Source organism: Capsicum annuum, chromosome 3 (genome assembly GCF_002878395.1).
Source record: "Capsicum annuum cultivar UCD-10X-F1 chromosome 3, UCD10Xv1.1, whole genome shotgun sequence".
Taxonomy (NCBI): domain Eukaryota; kingdom Viridiplantae; phylum Streptophyta; class Magnoliopsida; order Solanales; family Solanaceae; genus Capsicum; species Capsicum annuum.
This window is the reverse complement of record NC_061113.1, coordinates 173,894,192-173,912,523: the sequence shown is the minus strand read 5'-3', so window position 1 is coordinate 173,912,523 and position 18,332 is coordinate 173,894,192. Positions and strand designations below refer to the sequence as shown.

The following is an 18,332-nucleotide window of genomic DNA, read 5'->3' as shown; positions in this document are numbered from 1 at the left end:
GGAATGAAAAAACATTCAAGAATATGATAAGAAGATCAATCAAATATCACGAAAATAGAAGAATAGTCACAATCCCAAAAATCAAGGCAGACCACATCAATTAGAAAGAAAAGATCACGAACATATTTGAAAAAAATCATTCTCTACCAAACCAAAAAGAGAAATAGATCATGAACATATCCAATATGGATGTGATACAAAGCCATATATGGACATATCTAATGTGGACATATCATATGACTATATTCCTCAATCAAGAAATCAATTTACATCTTTGATTGAGAAAAAATCTCTTGGGTTTCCTTATGAAAAGTAGCAGCCGAAGACTATAACAGATGAAGACCAAAGACAGATACTTTTTATGCAACTTCAAGGAGAAAATTCAAAGTGTCTCATTCTTAGTCCTACAAAGATCTGTAACTTTCGTTTATAATTATTATATAAAGAGTAGGATCGAGTTAACTTTGTAACATTAATTGAAGCTGTGTAATAAGATCTGAAGAGAAAAATAAGTCTTCAGAACTTATTTCCTATTATTGTACTCGATCCGAATTCAAAGATCTAAGGAAACTTTGAAACCCAAGGGGACTGAACGTAGACACTACATTGGTGTGCCAAACCAGCATAAATCTTCGTGTTATTACTTTGCATTTTTTTATTTACTTACTGAACTGTTCTAAGTTTAATTTGTTCATGAAGTATTTTGATCTGTAGGTGAGTCGACTGTGAGGAGTCAGTAGTCGATTCACAGCAAAAAATTTTAATTCACCCCCCCCTTCTCTTGAATTTCAAGTATGACACTGAGGAGGTGGGAGCAAAAGAATATGCGGCTAGCAGATTTTTCCATTTCCAAATGGTGGATAACAAATCAATGGTAGACCAGGCTTAAGAATTCATAATGATTGTTGGAGAGCTCAGATCCGAGAAATTCAAAATTGGTGAAAACCTTATTATTTGTGGCATAATTGATAAACTTTCACCTTCGTGGAAGGAATTTCAAAAAATTATGCGCTATAAGAAAAAGAAAACTTCTCTTGAGACTTTGATAATGAGAATACACATGGAAGAAGAAGCAAAGGGTCAAGATTCACTTTTGCAAATAGAATAGAACATTATCACACCAAAGGTAATTCAACTTCTTCAAATAATGCTATCCCTGAAACTAACAAAAATACTGCTTTGAAGCCTAAGAGGAAAAAAAATCAAGAAAAATGATGGTAGACACCCAAGGACAATAATGATGGAAAAAAATAAGCAAAAAAATCAACATGTACAAGAAAAAAGACCGTGCTTTGTCTGTGGTAAGAGTGGGCATATTGCTTGAATTTGCAAATTTTAGAAACGTGGGCCTACACCTCAGACAAACATTATGGAAGAACCATTTGTGGTAGTGATAATAGACGTAAACATGGAGGAGGATGTTGATGGATAATGGGTGACTTTGGTGCAAACCCTCATGTCTGTTATGAGAAAGACTGATTTAAAAATATACTAATTTTGAGGAGCCCAAAACCACCATGCTTGGAGATTCACATACCACTCAAGTGCTTGAAATGGAAGATGTCGAGTTGAGTTTCACTTTTGAAAGAGTATTAATATTAAAAGATATACTTTATACTCCTTCCATGAGAAAAAAATTGATGTCTAGTTTTATTCTTAATAAAGCAAGCTTCAAACAAGTTATTGAATCTGATCAGTATGTAATTGTTAAAAATAATATTTTTGTGGGAAACAGGTATTCATGTGATGGTATGTTTAAGTTGAATGTTGAAATGAATAAAACATCTACTTCTGTTTATATGCTTTCTTCTACTAATTTTTGGCATGCTCGTTTGTGTAATATAAATGATCATTATATGGGAATCATGAGTAGTTTAGAATTAATTCCAGTGATCAAAAAGAATTTTGAAAAATGTGAGGTATGTAGTAAAGCTAAAATCACATAAAGGCCTCATTTTCAAGTTGAAAGAAAAACTGATTTATTAGAATTAGTTCATACTGATATTTGTGAACTTGGAGGAATTTTAACTTGTGGAGAAAATATATATGTTATCACTTTCATTGATGATTTTCTAAGTTTACATATGTTTACTTAATGAAAAACAAAAGTGATGCTTTTGAGAACTTTAAAACTTTTCTCCACGAGGTTGAAAATCAGTTTGGTAGAAAAATAAAAAGAATAAAAAGTGATAGAGCCCGTGAATATGAGTCACATGAATTCAATTCTTTTGTTAAATCATTAGGTATAATTTATGAAACTACTCCTCCTTATTCGTCCGTATCTAACGGTGTAACGGAAAGGAAAAATAGAACTTTGGTTGAGTTGACTAATGCCATGTTAATTGAGCCTAGTGTACCTTTAAGTTTTTGGGGTGAAGCACTTTTGACTGCTTGTTATGTGTTGAATCGTGTGCCTTATAAAAAGGCCAAACTAATATATTTTGAGTTGTGAAAAGGTCATAAGCCAAATTTGAGATATTTAAGAATTTGGGGTTGCTTAGCCTACGTAAGGTTAATGGATCCTAAAATCTCTAAGTTGGGTAAAAAAGTTACTACTTGTGCTTTTCTTGGTTATGCTTCAAATAGTACAACTTATAGATATTTTAATCTTGACAATAGTTTTATTATAGAATCTGGTGACACTATTTTTCATGAAAATAAATTTTCTTTTTATTTTAAAAATGGGGAGGGTTAAAGGACTAAAGAAAATATTTTGTCACTACCTAGTTCTTCAACTTCTTTTTTAAAAAACAAGGAAAGTGATGATTTTGAGTTAATAAGAAGTAAAAGAACTAGAATAGAAAATTTTTTTGATCTTGATTATTATGTTTTTAATATTGGAGATGACCCTATCATTTTAAAAGAAGCTTTGTCTTCATATGATGCTATTTTTTGGAATGAGGCTGCAAATGATGAAATGGAATCACTAATTTTCAATAAAACTTGGAAGCTAGTTGATTTACCACTGGGTTGTAAAACAATTGGATGTAAATGGGTCTTACATACAAAGTTAAAATCGAATAGATCTGTTGATAAATACAAAGTTAGACTAGTGGCTAAAGATTTTAAATAACTAGAACGCCTAGAATTTTTTGATACCTTTTCTCCGGTAACTAGACTTATATCTATTATACTTTTAGTTACTATTGCGATAATTTTTGATTTACAAATTCATCAAATGGATGTAAAAACTGCTTTTTTAAATGGAGACCTAAATGAAGAGATTTACATGGAACAACCCGAGTGTTTTGTTGAGGCTGGCCAAGAAAGCAAAGTGTGTAAACTTAATAAATCCCTATCTGGATTGAAACAAGCACCAAAGCAATGACATAAAAAGTTTGATTCCTGCATGATTGATAATGACTTTAAAACAAATGAATGTGACAAGTGCATATATCATAAGTCTTGAAATAATTTGCATGTTATTATTTGCCTATATGTTGATGATTTATTGATCTTTGGCTCTAACATGAATGTTATTATTGAAACTAAAAATATTCTTAAAATCCATTTTGATATGAATTCCTTGACCAGTCACATTATGTTGAGAAAATTTTAAAAAAATATAATTTTCTTGATTGCAAGCATGTTGTAACTCCATTTGATTCTAGTGTTCAATTGTTTCCTGATGAAAATGAAAATGATGTTATAAATCAAAAGAAATATGCACGCATAATAGGAATCTTGAGATATGTGACTAATTACTCTAGGCCTGATATTGCATATGTAGTAGGAGTACTTAGCAAGTTTACTAGCAAACCAGGTAATGAACATTGGCATGCTATAACGAGAGTAATGAGATATTTAATTAGAACAAAAAATTGTGGTTGTTCTATAAAAAATATTCAGATGTACTTCAAGGCTTTTATGGTTCGAATTAAAACACTTTATCAGGTGATTCGTTATCTGCTACTGGTTATATTTTTACTTTAAGTGGTGGTGCTATTTGTTGAAAATCTAAAAAGTAAACAATTATTGTTAACTCTACCATGGAGGCCGAACTAATTGTTTTATCTTCAGCTAGTGAGCAAGCGAATTGGTTGAGAGATTTGTTATTTCAAATACCTTATTTTGAAAAATTAATTCCTCCTATTTTAATTCATTGTGATAGCACCGCTGCAATTGGTAGAGTTCAAAACCATTTTTGCAATGGTAAATCCAAACCTATAAGGAGAAAACATAGTAATGTGAGATCATATTTGACAAATGGTACCATTATTATTGATTATGTCAAATCTTGTGATAATCTTTCATATCTATTGACTAAGGCCTTAACAAGAGAAAAAGTTTGGAGTACATCGAGGAGGATGGAATTGAAGCCTATTGAATTATGAGTCATATGTGAGAAAATCCAACCAGGGGATTAGAGATCCTATAACTAGGTTCAATGAGAAGAACAAATCACATGATGACTTGTAGTGAAAAATGCACTATTTTTTATCCCTCCTTATGGTGTGAGTGCATTTACCTGTAATGATTGTGAGTTTGAGTTTAAAATAAACTCTTAATGAAAATCTGTAGCTCGTATGAGTGGGGTGCTAAATTATAGGAGCACCTCGACAGATTTCACCTATGTGAGTGTAGAGGTAGGCCGCTTTCTATGAAGATTAGGTCCATTCTCAAAAGACACTCATTAAAATTGGGATAGCACAAGGCCGTAATGTGCTGGCTATAAAGTACATGCCAACACCTTGACTATTAGGTATAAGCAGTAACTTTTTATTTCTCTTAAGCAATCGTAGTTCAAGTCTGAGACCACTACGACTCTGGAGTAAAGTTTACTATTTTACTAAGTGGAGGTTCAATGCAAAACACACCTTCATTATGCATGGTAGTCTTCCTTCAATTAATGGACTCTCTTATTAATATTAAAATGAGTAGGGGGTTGATGTTGCATTTTATTATTATTATTATTTAATATTATCATGCATGGCTTTGGAAGTTACGCAACATAATGGTACACTCATGCTAGTTACTTTTTCTGTTACATTTTTTAGTATCAAAGTCAACATTGAATACGTTAGACAACATATAGTAATTGCTGGATATTTCTTTTTCTACTATGACACTTTATGCCTATTTACTCATTTGGAGTTGAGGCACAAAAATGGACGTGAGTGGCTGCATTAAGGTATATTTTTGATAGTTAGTGGTGGATGAGTGTGATCATTATTTCCCTTGAAATTGATGTAACTTCCCACTTTTATTCCTTCATTATCCTATTCTTTATGTAGTGTAACTCTTGTAACCTCTAGGCCATTGATCTTCTCTCTTTACTACCATCATTCATTCTTATTCATTGCATGTCATATTTTTTCTCTTATAAATAGAGGTGTCCTTGCATGATTATGTAATACAAGATAGTATAGAGTTCACAAAAGATAGTAAAAAGGAGAGTTCATTAGTTGAAGGAAGATGTTCTTTTTGTGGATCTTTAAACTCAACTCTTGTTCAGAGTTGTTGAGTTGTTATTTATGAGAGGGCTATTCTATCATGGAGGGGACAAGTCAAGAAAATTACTGCTGGATCGGTGAAATAATTGTTGCAGTGAGCTTGAATCTCCTTAAAGAGAGCGAGATATCCGCGCCTCAGCCGAAGAAGAAGAAGATAACTTTTATTTTTCTTCACTTGTAATTTTTCAGTTGTAATATTTTTTATAATTTCACCAACACATAATTATCTTATTATCTATAAATATGAATTAAAAAATATTTGAAATCAATAAGATCAATTATATAGTTTTTAAAGTAAAGGATAAAAGTTAAAAAATACTAATTTATTACTCTTTCTCATCTTCGCTATTTTACCTTTGCAAGTAAGGGTGAAGTTTGGATAGTCCACCACAAATAGATATTCTAGATGTATAAATAATTGCAAATAGGTGTAGATGATATTAATATTATTATTATTATTATTATTATTATTATTATTATAATTATTATTATTGTTATTATAATTATTATCATTCATTTAATATTTAAATAAAATGAATTTAAATGTATTTCATAACATCTGAAAGTGATAAGTTTATGCAATAGTTATAATTCATTTAGAACTCTTCTATTATGAGATTCCATTTATAAAAATTATAAATAAGTATTATTATTTATCATTATCACAAAGTACTACGTACTACTGCACCTAATATTTATCATTTTTTATTGTTTATTAGTTTTTATGTTTCGCTTAATTATTATTTTTACAATAACAAAAATAAAAAAAAACTTTACATAATAGATAGGTCAAAATTTCATTCAACTCAAATTTCATTTAAATTCAAATTCAAACATTATATCAATTTGTCAAAAAGAAGATCAGTTATAACTCTTCCTTATTATTATTTTCCTTTTTAATACAATGAAAATATTTTTACAATTTATATATGTTATTGAGAGAAATACTTGGAATAAATGAGATCAATTAAATATTTTTTTTTTTTATAATAAACAATAACAGAATTGAAGAAATCAATTAGTTATTCTTATTCACAAGTGAAATTAAAAAATTTCAACTACTTACTGTAACAATTTTAATAAATACAATTTTTAAAATAAAGTTAAATAAAATAAATAAAAACTTGTATCTAATTGCTACAAATAAGAAATTTCTACTACTTGGCTTCTTGTCTTTCTTTTAGTTTTACTTTTATATATATATATATATATATATATAGATAGAGAGAGAGAGAGAGAGAGAGAGATAGAGAGAGAGAGAGAGAATTGAGGCATTTATTCTTGCACCTATTACATAAAAATTAAGACAAAATAGCACGATGGACCCTTGTACTTGTTTGAGTTTGTAAAGTGAACGTCTCTACTTAGGCTTTTGTCATTTGAACCCCTCAATATAGTAAAACTCAATATTTCAAACGTTATTTCGATGTGTGTAATATAATTGCTGCCACGTCAGCTTCCACGTCATTTTTAAATGCTGCATTAAATTTCACGACATTTTTAAAATGCAGCATAAGGAATTAAATATTAAATAAATTTAAATTGAGAAAGTAAATTAAAAAATATTAAAAGGTGAATTAAAAATGAAAAATTTAAATTAAAAGTGATTTTTTTTAATACTTGAAACATCCTAGGTTTTGTCCCTTAGATGTTTTCTTGGAATTTCATTCTCCGAACCCAATACGACTAATGGGTATGAGCTGTATGCTGGGTATGAGTGGTATGGTCCTATCGTATACTGACCAGCGTTGGTTGATGGGATTGGATGGGCTACTGAAATGGATACGACTTATGGGCTATGAGTCGTATGGTTGGATACGAGTCATAACTTGTACTCATTTAGTGGATAGTGGTCAGTCCTCTTGGCATTCCATTCTGACAGGGATACGGATGGGAGGTATGGATCATATTCTGTGGATACGACTTGGGTAAGATAGGTCATATATTGGACTGTGTTAGGTCCAAGGGTTGAGACTAGGATACGAGTGGTGGGTACCACTCGTATCGAAGGGTACGACTCATAGGGGTCAGTCGTACCCCTATGATGGGATTTTGTATAACTTAAGTGGGGGTATTCTAGACATTTTCCTACATAACCTAATAGGACCACGACTTCTAACCTACTTGGGAGAGTATTTACCCTATTATTCTATTCATTAACACTTAGAAACAATTCCTAAACACTTCATAATTCTCTCAAGAGCTTTTAGGGCAAGAAAGCTAGGGTTTCATCTTAAGGACTAATTTGGGGCTTGCTTTGGTGATTTCTTTCCATCAATTCCTCAGTATAAGGCATGTACTCCTTCTCTCATTGTTAGTTCCAACTAAAGGTATGATTTTATTATTAGTTTTCATGATTTCATTATTGTAAGCTTTGGGTTTTCAAATATGATTTGTTTTTTTTTTTATAAATACTTGGTTATGGTTTCCCATGGTTTTAATTATATTTTTATATGCGTTAATGGTGGTTTTGGATAATTGAATTACATGGGAATGGTTATTGGTTATTGGAATTGGTTTGGTTAAAGTATGCTCCTAATGTGTTTGACAAAATACTTATAAGATATGTTCATTGCATTGATTACTTTTAAATGAAACTCTTGCTTGTTTTAAACTTGGTAAATGAATTATGCATATTTTAAATGGTTTGGAAAGGTAAATGTCAAAGTGATTATGATTGTGGGAGATATGGTGATCTCTAAGCGGTTTAATATGGTAAATAGAAAGGCACTTGAAAATCCCCTTAATCTATAATTGGTTGGCTATGGATAATGCTTGCAAGTATGGTTGGTATGACGATACCACCACTAAATGGCCTTGGTTAATAAATGATTAATATATTGCTTGGTAATAGTTTTAATTAGGCATTAAAGGGGGAGGTGTAGCTAAGCCATAGAAAGTGGAGGTCCTGAGGGGACCAAAATTGGAAACTTATATTTACCGATATGAGGTTGGCCTTGGTGACCGTGTGCATGATGTCACACTTATATTGGGGGATGTACTATCCATCCCAGGGTTATCTTTCCTGATCGTGCGGCTTCACGTACTGGGGCCCTTTCAGCAGGGGAATTGAACCCATATAACCCGTGGGTGTCTTAGGACGACAAAACTACACAACCCAGGTAAAAGTTTTAATGCATAATAAACCTGGTTCCCTTTCTTGGCACTTATATATGTATGTATGGTTGTATGTATTATGAATGGTTTTACTTGGTTTTTATAACTGGTATTATTTTATCCTTATCCTGAGTTCATGCTAGCGATCGCTCGCTAACCCATCTACTGGCGACTGTATACCTACACTATATAGTAACCGACCATTCTACTCCTCTTATCTAGCATTCAAATTTTGGTATCAGCACTTGGACTGAAGTGGTGAGATTCCATTCTTTTAGAAGGCTCTATTTCATGTTATAGACATCTTTAGACACTTTAATTATGTTTTGGATATTGGTTTTGGCCATGGTTGGGGGCATGTCCCAACCAGATATTCTTACTCTTTTGGTTAGAGGGTTTATGGTACTTTTAAGGGTTAGTATGGGTGGGATCGGATTGGTGTCAGCCTTAGTATTGACATTAGTATTGGGGTTAACATCATTGGACAATATTGTTGGTTGTTCTATCATATTATATTTTGGGATTAATTATTTTTAAATATTTTAGAACTTATTTGGTTATGAACTGGTTTATGGCCTCTGGTTTTGTTTTGCTATGGTCGGACGGTTGGCTTGGTATGGTTGGACTCGGTTGGGTCAGTCACGATTGTGCCCATATCCTAGAGTCTTCATGAGAGCATTTATACTATCTTGTTATATGCTTAAAATTTAGCCCGTCAAGGGCTGTGTGAAGGTGTTGGGTTGGGTGACAGGGGGCAGTCCACAGTCCTAGTTGGACTTGGGATGCCCATTATGACTAGGGCTTGGTTCGGGTGGCGTCAAGTTGGTATTAGAGCTTTAGGTTCATGGTCAACTGGGATTCCACAAAGCTGTGTCAAATAGAGTCTCTTTTAGGGGTATGTAGTGCACCACACTCATAAGGGAGAGGCTGCAAGACATTTAGAAATATTTCACTTTCTTAGTATTCTATTTTCAAGCTTGGAGTCTGAGTCCTGGAATCTTCTCTAATCCCTTTTTGTTTATTTTTCAGATCATGTCTCGTAGATATAAGAAATAAGAAAATTCTTTGGTCCCATCTGGGGATAATACTGAAAGGGTACATCCTACGATAAGGGTACATCTTCGATCTCAGGACCTATTCTGGATGGTACTAAAGTTCCTCCTAATCCTACTAGTTCTCCTTAGGTCCCTCAGGATAATATCACAAATATGGAATTTTGTCAATCTATTTATGTTATTGCTCAGTTTTTTGTTGCTCAGGCTGAGCGGGATATATGGTGGGTTGTTTGCTGAGGCCATAAGGGTCAACTAATTTATGAAGATATGTACTCCTACTTTTACTAGAGTGAAAGTGAAGGAGGATCCACAAGCTTCTTGGATGAAATAGAAAAGATATTTTGGGTGATACAGGCTACCAATGTGGAGGGGGTAAGCTTTATAGCTTATCAACTTAAAGATATTGCTTATTAGTGGTATGAGGAGTGGGATGAGGATAGGGGTAATATGGAAGAATCAGATTTGTGGAAGGCCCTTTTCAAGTAGGAGAGAATGACTGTCAAGGAATATGCTTTGAAGTTCCATCAGCTATCAAGGTATGCTCCTGATTTGGTAGCTGGCATGCAGATAAGAATAAGAAAGTTCGCTTCTGAGTTGAATAAAGATTTGATTTTGGAGAGCAATACTGCTTTGCTTATTAAAGATATGGACATTTCTCGATTGACTATCCATATACAACAAGTGGAGGATGAGAAGAGAAGACAGGCAGAGTTTGGGGATAGAGAGGGAAAAAGAAGTAGGTTTTCTAATCAAAAAGTTACACAATCCCAGGGTGGTCAAGATAACGACAAGTGGTAGAAAAAAAGTAGGAGAGATCAGGATCCTTCTCTACTGCTAGTACTCCTTACCCGAGGTAGCTGGGAGATAGGCATCATCAAGGTGGTGATAATTTCTGGGCACAGGGTGCCCAATCTCAAGTGAGTGGAGGTCAGTCAATTTCTTTATGCCCTTCTTATTGGTTCTGTTATCAACCCCATCAGGGTTATTTTAAAGAAGGAAGGATCAAATATTTCAAGTGTGGCCAGCCAGTTCATCGACTTAGGGATTATTAGGTTAATAAGGTCGCTATGGGGGTGAATAAGGTTCCTATGGCATCATCTTCTACTCCTACATCTGGTGTATTTCATAGGCTTCTGTTACTGATCCTGGTTCCAGTGTTGGTCAGAACAGGTTGTATGGTTTGGCCTCCTGATAAGAATCTGAGGCATCACCTGATGTCGTTACTGGTATGTTATAAATTTTCTCTCGTGATGTGTATTGCTTGCTTGATCTAGGATCCACTCTTTCTTATGTTACTTATTATATAGTTGTATCTTTTGGTTTTGATCCCAAAGTGATTTTGAATCCTTTTTCTATTTCTACCCTGGTAGAAGACTCGATTATTGCTAGAAGAGTCTATAGGGGTTGTTCGGTATCTGTTGGTGACAAGTAGACCCTGGTAGATATATTTGAGTTAGGGATTTTGGATTTTGATGTTATCTTAGGTATGATTGGTTACATTCTTGTTATGCGTCCTTTGATTGTCGAACCCGTAAGGTTATCTTATAGTTTTCTGGTGAACCAATTATAGAATAGAAGGGTGGTTCCCTGGCTTCTAGGGGAAGGTAGAGCTCAGAGTTTAATCTCCAAGGGGTTTCTTTATCACTTGGTTCTGGGTTAAAGATTCTAGCTTGGATGGTCCTTCCTTACAGTCAGGTCCTATAGTTAATGAGTTTTCAGAGGTCCTTTTGGATGATCTTCCTAGTGTTTCTCCAAATAGGGAAATAGAGTTTGGTATTAATTTTCTTTCTAACACTTATCCAATATCTATTCCTCCTTATAAAATAGCTCTGGCTCAGTTGAGGAAACTCAAAGAGCAACTTAAGGATCTTTTAGATAAGGGGTTTATTCATCCTAGTGTTTCTCTATGGGGTACACTGGTGTTATTTGTGCGCAAGAAGGATGGTTTCCTTCAGATGTGCATTGACTACAGGCAGTTGAATAAGCTAATGGTCAATAATAAATATTCTCTCCTAAGGATAGATGATCTGTTTGATCAGTTATAAGGTGCCAAGTTTTTTTTAAGATAGATCTTCAGTCGGGGTATCATCAGCTTCAGATTAGGGAGGCGGATATCCCTAAGATGGTTTTTCGTACTCGATATGGGCATTTAAGTTCTTGGTGATGTCATTTGGATTGACTAATGCCCCAATGACGTTTATGGACCTGATGAATAAAGTCTTTAGGTAGTATTTGGATTTCTTCGTTATTGTGTTTATTGATGACATTCTAGTTTATTCAAAGAGTGAGGAGGATTATGCTAATCACCTTTGTGTGGTGTTGGAAACCTTAAAGGAACAACAGTTGTATGCCAAGTTCTCTAAGTATGAGTTTTGGTTGAACGTTGTGACTTTTTTAGGTCATGTTATTTCTAGTGAGGGGATAATGGTTGATCCACAAAAGGTTGCTATGGTAAAAAGGTGGCCTAGACCTACAACTCCATCCGATATTCGAAGTTTCTTGGGTTTAGCTTGGTATTATAGGCGGTTTGTGAATGGCTTTTCATCGATAGCTGCTCCTTTGACTAAATTAACTTAGAAGAAGGTCAAGTTTTCTTGGTCGGATATTTGTGAGGGGATTTTTGAGAAGTTGAAGGATAAGTTGGCTCTAATTTTGACTTTGTCCGAAGACAATAATGGGTCTGTGGTTTATTGTGATGTATCTTGGGTAGGGCTTGGTTGTGTTTTGATATAGCATGTGAAGGTAATTGCCTATGCTTCCAGGCAGTTGAAAGTGTATGAGAAGAACTACCCTACTCTTAATTTAGAGTTATTTGCGGTTGTGTTTGCTTTAAAAATCTGGTGGCATTACTTGTATGGTGTTCACGTAGATATCTTTTTTGATCATAATAGTTTAAAGTATGTGTTCACTCAGAAGGAGCTTAATCTCAGGCAGATGAGATGGCTTGAGCTTCTTAAGGTCTATGATATGAGTCTTCACTACTACCCAGGTAAGGCTAACGTGGTTGTTGATGCTCTTAGTAGGTTGTCCATGGGGAGTTTGGTTTATGTGGAGGAAGGTAAGTGCGAATTGGTGAAGGATATTCACCGCTTAGCTAATCTTAGAGTTCGCCTCTTGGACTCCAAGGATGGTGATATGATGGTGCAAGAAGTACTTCGATCGTATCCTGGTACAGAGATTAAGGAGAAATAAGTGCTGGATCCTATCTTTATAAAAATCAAGAGTGATGTTGGTGGGCAAAAAGTGATGGTGTTTGAGATTAGTGGTGATGGTACTTTATGGTACCAAAGAAGGTTGTGTGTTCCTGATGTCGATAGTTTATGGCAAAGGATTTTGGATGAGGCGCATGTATCATGCTATGTTGTTCATCCCGACTCGACTAAGATACATCATAATATCAAAGAAATCTATTAGTGGAATGGCATGAAAGAAAAATGGTTGATTTTGTAGCCTAATGCATGGTGTGGCAACAAGTTAAGGTTGAGCACATGAGTTTTGTTGGGTTGTATAAAGAGATTGAATTACCCAAATGAAAATGGGAGATGATCAATATGGATTTCATTACTAACTTTCCTCGGTCTCGGAACCAATTTGATTAATTTGGGTCATCGTGTATAGGATGACAAAGTTTGCTCACTTTCTACCGGTGAGGACTACCTTTTCGATCGAGGATTATGCGAACCTATATCTTTAGGAGATTGCAAAGTTGCATGGGGTGCCTATTTCGATTATTTCTAATCGTGGTCCGCAATTTACATCTCACTTCTGGCAATCTTTCCAGAGAGAGTTAGGGACTAAGGTTAGTATGAGTACTGCTTTTTATCCGCAGTCGGATGGGTAAGCAGAGAGAACTATTTAGACATTAGAGTATATGCTTTGGGCATGTGTGATTGATTATGGTGGCAATTGGGTTGAGCATCTACCTTTGGTAGAGTTTACTTACAACAATAGCTATCATTTTAGTATTAGTATGGCCCCTTTTAAGGCGTTGTATGGTAGGAGGTGTAGATCTCCTATTGGTTGGTTTGAGCTTGTTGAGGAGGATATGTTCGGTCGAAATTTGGTTTATCAAGCTATGAAGAAAGAAAGGTGATTTAGGATAGGTTTAAGGGTTCCTAGAGTCCCAAAAGTCCTATATTGATATTAGGCATAGAGACTTAGAGTTTGAGGTTGGGGATAAGGTATTCCTAAAGGTGTCTCCTATGAAGGAAGTAATGCGGTTTGGAAAGAAGGGGAAGCCCAGTCCCTGATATATTGGCCCTTATATAATTCTGCGAAAGGCTGGTAATGTTGCTTATGAATTTGTGTTGCCTGCTAGTTTGGTTTTGGTTTATCCGATCTTTCATGTTTCTATGTTGAGGAAATGAATTGGTGATTCTTCTTTAATTGTTCCCTTGAAGGGGTTGGATATCTCAGATTCTCTGTCTTATGAAGAGGCCTCAGTTGAGTTATTGGATAGGCAGGTTCGTCAGTTGTGGACCAAGGATATGGCTTCGATTAAGGTTCTATGGCAGAACCACAAGGTGGAAGAGGCTACTTGGGAAGCGGAAGAGGACATAAAGTCTAAATATCTGCTCTTGTTTTCTGCTCCCGGGATTCATGCGAAAGGTATATGTTCTTGAGCATATCTTTATTTTCTGAGTTTATTAAAGGAAAGATTAGTATCTTTGCCTTTTTGTTTTTGAACTTTGATAAAGATTAAAAATATGCTTGATAATGCAAACGACTCTGTTGGCGTCTGCTCTACCTTATCCGTCATTCGGGGATGAATGTTCCTAGTGGGGGAGACTAAAATATCTTGGATTTTGGCCTTTAAAATATTTCCTGGAATTCCGTTCTCCGGACCCAATACGACTCATGGGTATGAGCCGTATGTTGGGGGTATGAGTGGTATGATCCTATCGTATACTGACCAGTGTTGGTTGATGGGATTGGATGGGCTACTAGAATGGATACGACTTAGGGGCTATGAGTTGTATGGTTGGATACGAGTCATATCTTGTACTCATATAGTGGACAGTGTTCCGTCCTCTTGGTATTTCATTTCGCCAGGGATACGAATGATAGGTATGGATCGTATACTATGGATATGACTTGGGTAGGATGAGTCGCATACTGGACAGATTTGGGTCTAAGGGTTGAGGCTAGGATACAAGTGGTGGGTACGACTCGTATCAAATGGTACGACTCGTAGAGGTCAGTTGTACCCCTGTGGCGGAATTTTGTGTAACTTAAGTGGGGATATTCTGGATATTTCTCTACTTAACCTAACAGAACCCCACGAATTCTAACCTACTTGGGAGAGTATTTACCCTAGTATTCTATTAATTAACACTTAGAAAAAACTCCTAAATAGTTCATAATTCTCTCAAGAGCTTTTAGGGCAAGAAAGCTAGGGTGTCATCTTAAGGACTAATTTGGGGCTTGGTTTGGTGATTTCTTTCCATCAATTCCTCGGTATAAGGCATGTACTCCTTCCCTCATTGTTAGTTCCAACTAAAGGTATGATTTTATTATTGGTTTTCATGATTTCATTATTGTATGCTTTGGGTTTTCAAGTATGATTTGGGAGGTTTTGTTCATAAATACTTGGTTATGATTTCCCATGGTTTTAATTATGCTTTTATATGCATTAATGGTGGTTTTGGATAATTTGATCACATGGGAATGGTTATTGGTAATTGGAATTGGTTTTGGTTAAAGTATGCCCCCAATGTGTTTAACAAAATGCTTGTAAAGATATGTTCATTGCATTGATTACTTTTAAATAGAACTCTTGCTTGTTTCAAACTTGGTAAAGGAATTATGCATGTTTTAAATGGTTTGGAAAGGTAAATGGCTAAGTGGTTATGTTTGTGGGAGGCATGGTGATCCCCAAGTGGTTTAGTATTGCAAATGGAAAGGCATTTGAAAGTCCCCTAAATCTATAATTGGCTGGCTATAAATAATGCTTACAAGTATGGCTGGTATGACATACCACTACTAAATGGCCTCAGTTAATAAATGGTTAATGGATTGCTTGGAAATGATTTTAATTAGGCATTAAAGGGAGAGGTGTAGCTAAGCTGTGGAAGGAAGAGGTTTCGGGGGGACCAAAACTGGAAACTCATATTTACCGATATGAGGTTGGTCTTGGTGAACGTGTACATGATGCCACACTTATATTGGGGGATGTACTAGTCATCCCAGGGTTATCTTTCCTGGTCGTGCCGGGGATGTACTAGTCATCCCAGGGTTATCTTCCCTGATCGTGCGACTTCACATACTGAGGCTCTTTCAGCTGGGGGAGCTGAACCCATTTAGCCCATGGGTGTCTTAGGATAGCAAAGCTACACAACTTAGGTTAAAGTTTTAGTGCATGCTAAACCCGATTCCCTTTCTCGATACTTATATATGTATGTATGGTTGTATGCATTATAGATGGTTTTAATTGGTTTTTGTAACTGAAATTATTTTATCCTTTTCCTGAGTTCATGCTAGCGATCACTTACTAACTCGTCTATTGGTGGCTGTCTACCCACGCTATGCAGAAATGGACCATTCTACTCTTTCTGTCTAGGATTCATATTTCTATATCAGCACTTGGACTGAAGTGTTGAGCTTTCATCTTTTTGGAAGACTCCATTTCATGTTATGGACATCTTTATACACTTTTATTATGTTTTGTATATTGGTTTTGGCCATGGTTGGGGGCATGTTCCAACCGTATATTTTTACTCTTTTAGTTACAGGCTTTGTGGTACTTTTGAGAGTTGGTATGAGCAGGATCGGTATTAGTGTTAGCCTTAGTATTGACATTGGTATTGGCGCTGACATTATTGGACGATATTGTTGGCTGTTCCATCGTATTATATTTTGGGATTGATTATCATTAAATGCTTTGGAACTTATTCGGTTATAGCCTGGTTAATAGCCTTTGGTTTGGTTTTTGTATGGTCAGACGGTTGGCTTGGTACGGTTGGACTCGATTGGGTCGATCATAGTTGTGCCCCTATCCTAGAGTCTTCATGAGAGCATTTAAACTATCTTGTTATATGCTCAAAATTTAGCCCGTCAAGGGCTGTGTGAAGGTGTTGCGTTGGGTAACAGGGGCGGTCCTCGGTCCTGGTTGGACTTGGGATGCCCATTACGACTAGGCCCTGGTTCAGGTCATATCAATACTCCTGGTTCTTTGTCTGTAGGGGTGTGTGTAAATGGCTGTGTATATGATAATGGAGATAAGCTCCTCTCTCTAGTGTATGCGAGTGATGTGTGTGTACATGTATTGTGAGGGTATTTTGTTTACAAATCAATTCCAATGAATCTCAAAATTAATGAAACTTGACTGTGTCGCATTATTTCGGCATGTTTGATAGACTGTGGTTGTCGATTTTGTGGTTTTTGTATGAGTGTTGCCGAAGAAGGTCAATTTAGGATCATTGGACTAGAACTGTGGCAATTTTTAGTGGGTTTGTCCCTGAAATCGAAAGGGGTTGTGTTTAGCAGTTTGAGGTTTCTAATGGAGTTTTGGGTCAGATTTTTGGTGGGATAGAGTAAATAGCATGGTTTTCCAGCGAGAACTCGTCGAAAATAGTGAATTTTTGTGCGTCTCCCCTCTCTCTCCAATCACTCTTCTTTTTCTCTTACTTTCTCTCTCAATCTTTTCCCTCTTTGAATCCCTTTCTCGACCTCTCTCTACTCTCCCTCTATTCTTTTTACATCTTCTCTGATTTACCTCTTTTTTCACTTAATTTGTGTGTGTGAATCTGTGAATCCAGAGTGTATGGATTGTTGTGTGTATATATCAACTTATGTATGTGTATGGCATGGTTATGTATGTTCTGTTTAGTGTGTGAGTGTGTGTATTTTCTCTTATTCAATGAAAAAGCCGAGGAGTATATCTATTAGGCCGTTCTCTTTCTTGTGTCATTCTAATCTCTGTGTATATATTATGGAAAAATGGAGAAAAATAGGGTCCTTCCCCGGGGGACGGTGGCAGTAGTGCGGGGGAGCAGGATTGTGGAAGGCTTTAATGGTGGCGGTGTCCAAGCTACTTGGGGCTGCAATTGTGCTGTGTATGTGAGGGTGGGGGGTGGGGCTTCAATGGTGCTGCGGGATGCGGGGGGTTGGGGGGTTGTCACACACTTTATCCAACTCATCCAATTTTGTGCCACGTAAGCTTGGTCAATGGTCAGAGGGGTTTGAAATATTATTTTTTAATGAGTTTAGGGTTTCAGATGACAAAAGGCTAAGTAGAGACGTTCACTTTACAAACTCAGACAAATACAACAGTCCACCGAGCTATTTTTCCAAAAACTAAAATAGAGGAAAAATCGAGAAGACGAAAAAAAAAGATATGTTAAATATATTGTGTTAAAATAATAGAGAAATTAACCCCAAACCAAATATTACATAAATTTCTTTTCTGAGTTGGAAAAGGTGTCACAACTTCAAGTAACATTACTAATATAATATTATATATATATATGTATATATATATATATATATATATATATATATATATATATATATATATGTATGTATGTATGTATATATATACACACACACATACTATATATACATTATATTAAAAGTGTGAAGAGTCTTAGTAATGTTATTTGAACTTTTTATCCTTCATTAAAAGTTTTCACTTTAGACAAAATCACCTTTTCACCATTTTTAAATTATTTTTATGATATTAAATATTGACTATGATAAACATATTACA

At 35.3% G+C, this 18,332-nt stretch overlaps 1 pseudogene; it reads left to right on the top strand.

Annotated features, from left to right (window-relative positions):
- Positions 1 to 17,563: 17,563 nt before the first annotated feature.
- The window catches only part of LOC124896752, a 22,516-nt pseudogene continuing 21,747 nt past the window's right edge, over positions 17,564 to 18,332 (top strand).